General features: G+C 39.6%; 1 long non-coding RNA gene across 1 annotated transcript in view; it reads right to left on the bottom strand.

The window, feature by feature from the left end:
• Positions 1–4250: 4250 nt before the first annotated feature.
• LOC109319535 overlaps positions 4251–6982 on the bottom strand; it is a 23177-nt gene continuing 20445 nt past the window's right edge. The window contains exon 3 of the long non-coding RNA XR_002103535.1: positions 4251–4728. This is a non-coding gene — a long non-coding RNA (uncharacterized LOC109319535). The remainder of the gene's footprint in view (positions 4729–6982) is intronic.

Genomic DNA, 6982 nt, shown 5'->3' with positions numbered 1-6982 from the left:
TAGATATCTGATTCTTTAATTTTAATCCATAGGAACAAGGTTTCAAAAGTTCTCAGCATTGGCCTATATTTTCTCCCACTGAAGTCAATGGTAAGACTCCCAATATCTTGAGGAGAAGGGTTAAGTTAATTTTGAATGCTTTTGACAAGACTTACCTGAATACGTATCTATTAGGTCCCAATGATATCAGTGGCATTTTTTCTTTGAACTTCATTGGAGGGATTCCACTCTAGGTGTTCCACAATTTTCTTTATAAAAAGATTAAAACAATAACAATTAAATAACTAAGACCTCAAGTTAGGCAAAATCGTTGCCACATAGGCCTTTAATTCAACAGGTCACTCAACATAATCAGCATTGAAATGGATTGCTTATATTTAAATCATGCTGTATAATAGAACATAGCTGATGTTTAGTAATACATACATCAAACTCTAAGAAAGAAGAGGCTGCTATTCAGAAGTATAATTTATACAAGTTACTTAACAAATGTGTTGGTGCTTTTGTCTAATCTACCTTTCAAAAGAAAATATGAAACTCTAGTGATACAACCACACACATCAGGAATTTAAGGCTAAATATAGACAGTCAAAAAGCCCAAAACTGAATCAATTAATTTTTTGCAGGTTAGTCTAAAATACAGAGATTAAACTGAGAAACAACTCGGCAGACATTCACTTTAGATTCAGGTAATGCACCCACCTGCCTGCAGTGGCTAAGACCAGAAGCCAGGGGGCACTATAGCATGGCTCTCTGGCATGTAGCCAGCATGGGCTGTGTGTTTGCTTCCTCTTCTTTAAAAAATGCAGAATTAGATCCTCAGCTGCTAGAAATCTGTTTTAATTTTGTTGAAAAAGATTGAAATCAATTTATAATAGCAGAAAATCTGAATCATGTCCTGCAAAAATAAGCAGAGGTATAGAAGGCATAAAAAGGTGGTACCCAGCACTTCCCAGTGTTTATACCTTTCACGTGTATGTTGTTTACCCAGTCATAAGCTTCATTAGTGCTTCCTTCCATAGGCAATAGTAATGTTTTGAAAGATGGCTCTGAACACACACACACTCAAGTTCTTGCTGCCAGAAGTAATCCATAATCAGCAATAGGCTGTGCAGCATTGTGGTAATGGATCATAATCCCTCTCTTCTGGAATGCGACTTGGTTGGCTTCAGCAGAAGGAAAAATTGTCTCCTTTCTCCTTGATTGCTCAAATAGAAGTAACTATTGTGCCTGCTGTTTTGTTGAAAGGTCTGACAAAATGTTTTGTTTAAAAAAGTTGAAAAATCTGAAGTAACACAATATTATTTTCATTTTAAGTTTTTAAACTTACAGTGTCAGCTTTTCATTGAGAGTAAATTAAGAGATCCTTTTGTCATAAATGCTGAGAAGCTCCAACTGAGAATCTAGCCACTTTTTATTAAAATTTCAAATTCAAATGAGTTTTATTATAAACTTTTGATATTTGTTATTGCTGTTTATCACCCTTTTTAGAAACACTTTGCAAATTCTACTTCCATGGGAGCCAACCATTTTTGTAGGTGTGCCACAAATTAGACCCACACCCACCTCAAGTGCCATTTCAGTCCCTTTCTCTTACCCAATCTGCTGGTCAGCTTTCTGCTCCCTGCCCTGTGCTCCCTTCCCAACCTGTTGCGCTGCTTCCAACTTTCTGCCCTGGGCTCCCTCTCTGATCTGATGCTCTGCTTTTTGCTCCCTACCTTATCTGCCACTGTACTTCTGGCTCCCTCCCCAATCTGCTGCATGCCACACACAGGCTCATGGCACTTGTGGCACCCATGCTGCAGGTTGGTCACCCCAGTTCTACAGTAACTTTTCAAAGCGATAGACTGTAGAGTAATAAAACTGTACTGATATGGACCTTTTCTATAGTATTTTACTACATAATTTTGCTTTTTTTGTTTGTAAAGGTGGTCTACATCTTAACAAACAAAAACAGCTGAATAAAACCCAACTTTTTATCACCAAGAGCATGTTCCATGAACTCCTTGCTGAGAATACGTAGTCTAAGTTTAGTTGCATACTTGGAACAGACCCCCATACAAAGAAGTACAGTGAACACGTCTGGCATTTCAGATTTCAGTCCTCTATGTAGATAGGTTAGATAGAAAAAGGATGATTTTGTCTGTGAAACTGTTCAAATTGCTCACACTCTTGTATACTTCTTACTTGCATCTGATTTTATGAGCCAAAGAAGCAATTTTCATAACACACACATGTAAATATATGCATGTGTACATGACTGTCAATTTGAAAGTCTTGCTATTTAACGTGTAGATTGTGTTTGACTATTTGTTAAGTTTGTAAAGAGCCCTGAAGACCTGAAGCACAAACCACCCATAGACTGGCCCTTACAGTGCTTTGGTTAATTGGGTAAAGAGAAGAACTTCTGGACTGCTAGGACAATCTGGCATATTTGCCTGGCATACAGTGATGTGCGATTCAAAAACAATTCAACAGTCTGGATACATTTGAATATGAAGTTATTTTATAAAGCCTGCACTGTGTGTTTTGAATGCACATTTGCTGTTATGAATAACAGTAATTGTTTGGCTTGGCTTGTCTTTGTGCTGGTGCCAGCTGGCAAAGACTAGAGCTGTGACACATGATACTACAGCTGTGTCCACATGTTTCTGGGTTGCAGTATCCACTTATATAATTTACTTTTTTGATCAACAGTTGAACTATTCAAGTGAGTATAATTTACTTTTTTGATCAACAGTTGAACTATTAAGTGAGCTCATCAAATTACACATGCCAGCTAGTTTTCTGAGAATACTTATTTTGCCATTCTCCCCCCCACCAAAAAAATATGTATATCCATTATTCGTTACTTGTGGCGATGCTGCAACTTCATTAAACCCAATGTAGTAAAAGATAAATTCCTAATGGAAAGTGAGTATTTTTTCCATTGAATACACATAATTGCAAGACAATAGCCTAGTATTTAATCAAACGAGTTATTAAAATACTATCTAATGATGACCTCGGGGTAACTGACAGAGCAGTGTCTCTTTTAAATTTTTTTGTATGCATCAATGGCATATTCTTATTTGTCATTTCAATAAGATTTGTAATTGGGTAGGGTGAGCTACCTGTTTCAGAGTTTCTAAGATTTTGGCCAGGATGGTTCAATAACTCCTCTCAAGTTAAGCCATGTTTAAGATTGGGAAAATTGGAAAAATCTAGCAGAAGCTGAACCTCACCCAAACTAAACCTAGACGTCTGTGACTTACTTTTTAAGGAAAACACACACCAGTTCAATTCCTGCATCTTAAAACCAAAGGATGGAATAAACAGATTACGTTCATAAACTTCTTCATCTCACTTGTAAAGCAGAAGCAATGTAGCACTAATACAAACAGTAGTTTCACCTAAGCCTATTCTATTCTATTTTACCTCTTCAGTTAAAGTGAAATAAGAGAGGGTATGGATTTAAAGGAGAGTGGGGGGTCTTAGAATTTTGGAAATAATACCCTGCCATTTTATTCCCTCTGCACACTGAACTCAAGTGTGACACGCACTCTGTTCCCTTAATTCAGTGCAGCTTTTAAAATGTCAGTAGTAGTATAGACCAAACTAGCTGCACATTATCTGCCTTATGGTACTGGTATAGTAGTGTGCTGCATTACAGAGCTAAGGGTCACAAGTTCATAGCAGAAATGATTCATGTAGCCTGAAGGAGGAAGCATGGATTGAATACTTGAAACCTGGATTTTAGAGGAGGAAGGGGGAGGAGACTGGAGCTGGCCATTTATTGTAAGTACCCCCTCTACTGGTTATTCCAGAAAGGGTATTAATAGCATTTATTATGGCAGCTAAAAAGTGCTTGACATTCCATTTAAATGAAGTGACCTTAGCAGTGAAATATATGTGAGAAAATAAGACCTGGGTTTGAACATCATATTCCACAAAAATCTGTGGTGAGAGCTGAGCGGTGCATGACAACTGAATGTTAAATTCTGTTAGCACCTGGAGTTATGGGGCAGCAAAGAGCTTTAAAAAAACAAAGCTATCTATGTTTAACTACAAAAAAAGAGAAAATGTGAAACTTGAAAAATCCTAGTGTTTTCTTAAGGCACTTGGTAAGTATTATGTTTTTGGTCAGTAATGGCCTTTATGATCACATTGACAAAGTGTGTAGAAATGTGTGTGGCATGGCAAATTGCAATTTAATGTCAAATGACAATAAAACAGTTAGAGATTATTCATCTGAAACAAAATATCACTTTAATTAAGCATTCCACAAGACAGCTGTAACAAATGAATTGTTAACACGTAAAACACTAGGTTTCAGGTACCGCTTGGGATACAACAAAATAAATTCAAACCCCAGGCTGACACTCAGTATTTTTCTTATCCCATGGTCCTTGGGCATTGCACCACAATGTAGTCCAATCTAATTCCTCCTGAACCCAATGCAAGTCTTCTTTTTTTAAATAACTCATATAATGTTGCTTATATTTAGTTTGAGGCACTTATACACCCTGGAACAACAGGATGAATGAAAGATGGAATGTTGGCCTTAATTATTAATTTCCTCATTTGTTTGTTCTCATTTAAAGATGAGCAAACCTCAAAAATTTCAGTGGTTTAGCTGAGATGCTTGTCCCAACTATCTGAACTTCAAGTGCCTGAAAAACTGTCCTGGAAATCTTGCAAAGCCAGGCTTTCCCATGTGGTTTTCAGTGCTTCCTGCTTCCGGCCAGACTAGGGAACAGAACAAAAGATCAGTCATTCTTGTGCCTTAGATACCATTGTGGTAGGTAACATATAAAAAGCCAAGGAAGAGTGACAATGAAAGCCAGGAAGTGTGGAGCTACGTTAAAATGAAAACTAATGGCAAGTATGTAACTGACTTGTTCCAAGTGGTGATAAGTTTGACTTTAAGGAACAATCTTAGTTACTTGTCATTTGATCCAAACAGGCTATGAAAGGCCAGCTTTCAGCTTGGACCTTCCCTTGCCAAAGCCAGTGAGAGTTTTGCCATTAAGTTCAATGGAACCAGGATTTCAACTATTTTTAAATATTTTATGTTCTTTATTTTGATGCTGCATTAAAAAGAAAAATCCCTTTCGGGATGTATGAAAAGTGATTGATAAAAATAGAACATTAGGTACATGAGAAACACCCCAAAGAAAGCCTGATTATTCCATTTCTAGGTTTTTGAAGACAGATTTCTCAAGACTTAATACTAGGAAAGTGAAAAATCTTCAGAATTTAATTTGGGCAAGCAACATGAATTGGACACTGCAGAATTCAGTTCTCACTAGGCTGTGTTATTGGGCCAACTGCTTTAGATGATATATAATATCTGTGAGCTGTAACTATTCCACCTATGAAACGTGTATGGGATATAAAAATTATGTAATGCTGTTTCTTGCCTATGTATGAAAAGTTAAGGTAGCCAGGTTATCTTAATTTGACCTTTGGGAGGATGTGTAGCTTGCCTAGTTCCCTTCTTTGAATGGAAAAGTTCATCAACGAATAACCCTGAATACTGATTATTAGGGCTGTGTGAAATGGCACCATTCTGCTTAGACTTCTGTTTCGACGTTTAGATGCAACCATGTTTCGTTTTGAGTTTAGTTTAATTTCAACAGCACTGTTTCATTTTGTTTCGTCAAAACAGTTTTGCTGTTTTGACACTGTTTTGATATTTCACCCAGTCTACTGTTATAAAAGCCTAAGTCTGTCTGTCTGTTGTGCTTCATTTGTTCTCTGATCGGCTGACAGAAACAGCCAGTTGGAGTGCTTCAAGCGTGGGGGAGTGCCGCCATGATTCCAAAGCTGTGCTGAGGACTGGACAGAGGGTGGGGGAGCTGGGGCCAGTGGCCCATATGTTTCTTACGCTTCATATTAAAGCCTGAAATAAGTAGGAAGCATTCCATTGGCTTGAATGGGTTTTGGATCAAGTCTTTTGTGTGCTGTTTCATCACCATATGAATCTGTTGTTTTCAAGTGACTGTTGTAATGACCTGTGAATATGCAACATGTATATTGAGACTCACCAGCTCTGTCTCATAAAAACTATTACCTCCCCTATAATGTCAATAGGGCCTAATTGTGTGAGGTGCATTAAAGGCTTTTCAGGGCATAGCCCTCAAGGATGGTGAGAACAATTGTTTCTAATATTCCATTTGTCTAATGAGAAAAGTAAATTTGTCTAATGAGAAAGGGGCCACCAGCAGGCAGGGGGCAACATCTTGGGGCAGGATGGGCAGGCAGGGCTGAGGGTGGGGCCAGGATCATAGGACAGCAATAGTGTGGGGCTAGCACTCAAGGCAGGGCCACAATCCACTACCGACAAGTCCCTGCAAAGGGTGCTGGTTCCACTGGCAGGGGCATGAGGGGAGAGATGAACCATCACTGGAATGAATTCCTTGTAATTGGGCTTGCATGTAAAGTATCCCTGTGAGACAGTATTCCAGTTCCTCATGCAGGAAGAGGATTTAGGCAGATCGTGACATTGCTTATTTCTAGGCCTGTGCAAAGCAGCCAGTATTCACTTCAGATTCAGATTCAGCTGATTCAGGGGACAGTGATTCGATCTGGTGATTTGAATCACTGTTCCGAATCAATTCAGCCAAATCAGCCAGGCCCATCCCCCGCCCGCTCTCCCAAATGGGCAATGGCTGCCCTACCTGCCCCAGCTCCCAGCAGTTTAGGAAAAAAAGCCCCAACTCACCAGGTGCTGCCAGGCAGAGGGGTGATCCCTGCTGCCCCCCACTGCCCCACACTGTGTGGGGAGGCTCTGCAATAGCCCCCTGACCCCCTCCTCACTCCCGCAGCCCCCGCATTGCTGCTCTGCCTGCTGTTTCTTTGGCCCTTTAAAAAAACAAAACAAAACCCCCCATAGTCACCCATTCCTGCCCAGCAGGGGGCAATCCCCACTGCCCCACGCCACATGGGAGGCTCTTCCACCAGCCCCTCTAAGCCCTGAGGCAGCTGCAGGCACTGGTGA

The sequence above is a fragment of the Crocodylus porosus genome, unplaced genomic scaffold (assembly GCF_001723895.1).
Source record: "Crocodylus porosus isolate Cpor-Errol unplaced genomic scaffold, CroPor_comp1, whole genome shotgun sequence".
Taxonomy (NCBI): Eukaryota; Metazoa; Chordata; order Crocodylia; family Crocodylidae; genus Crocodylus; species Crocodylus porosus.
This window is presented reverse-complemented; position numbering and strand designations above follow the sequence as displayed.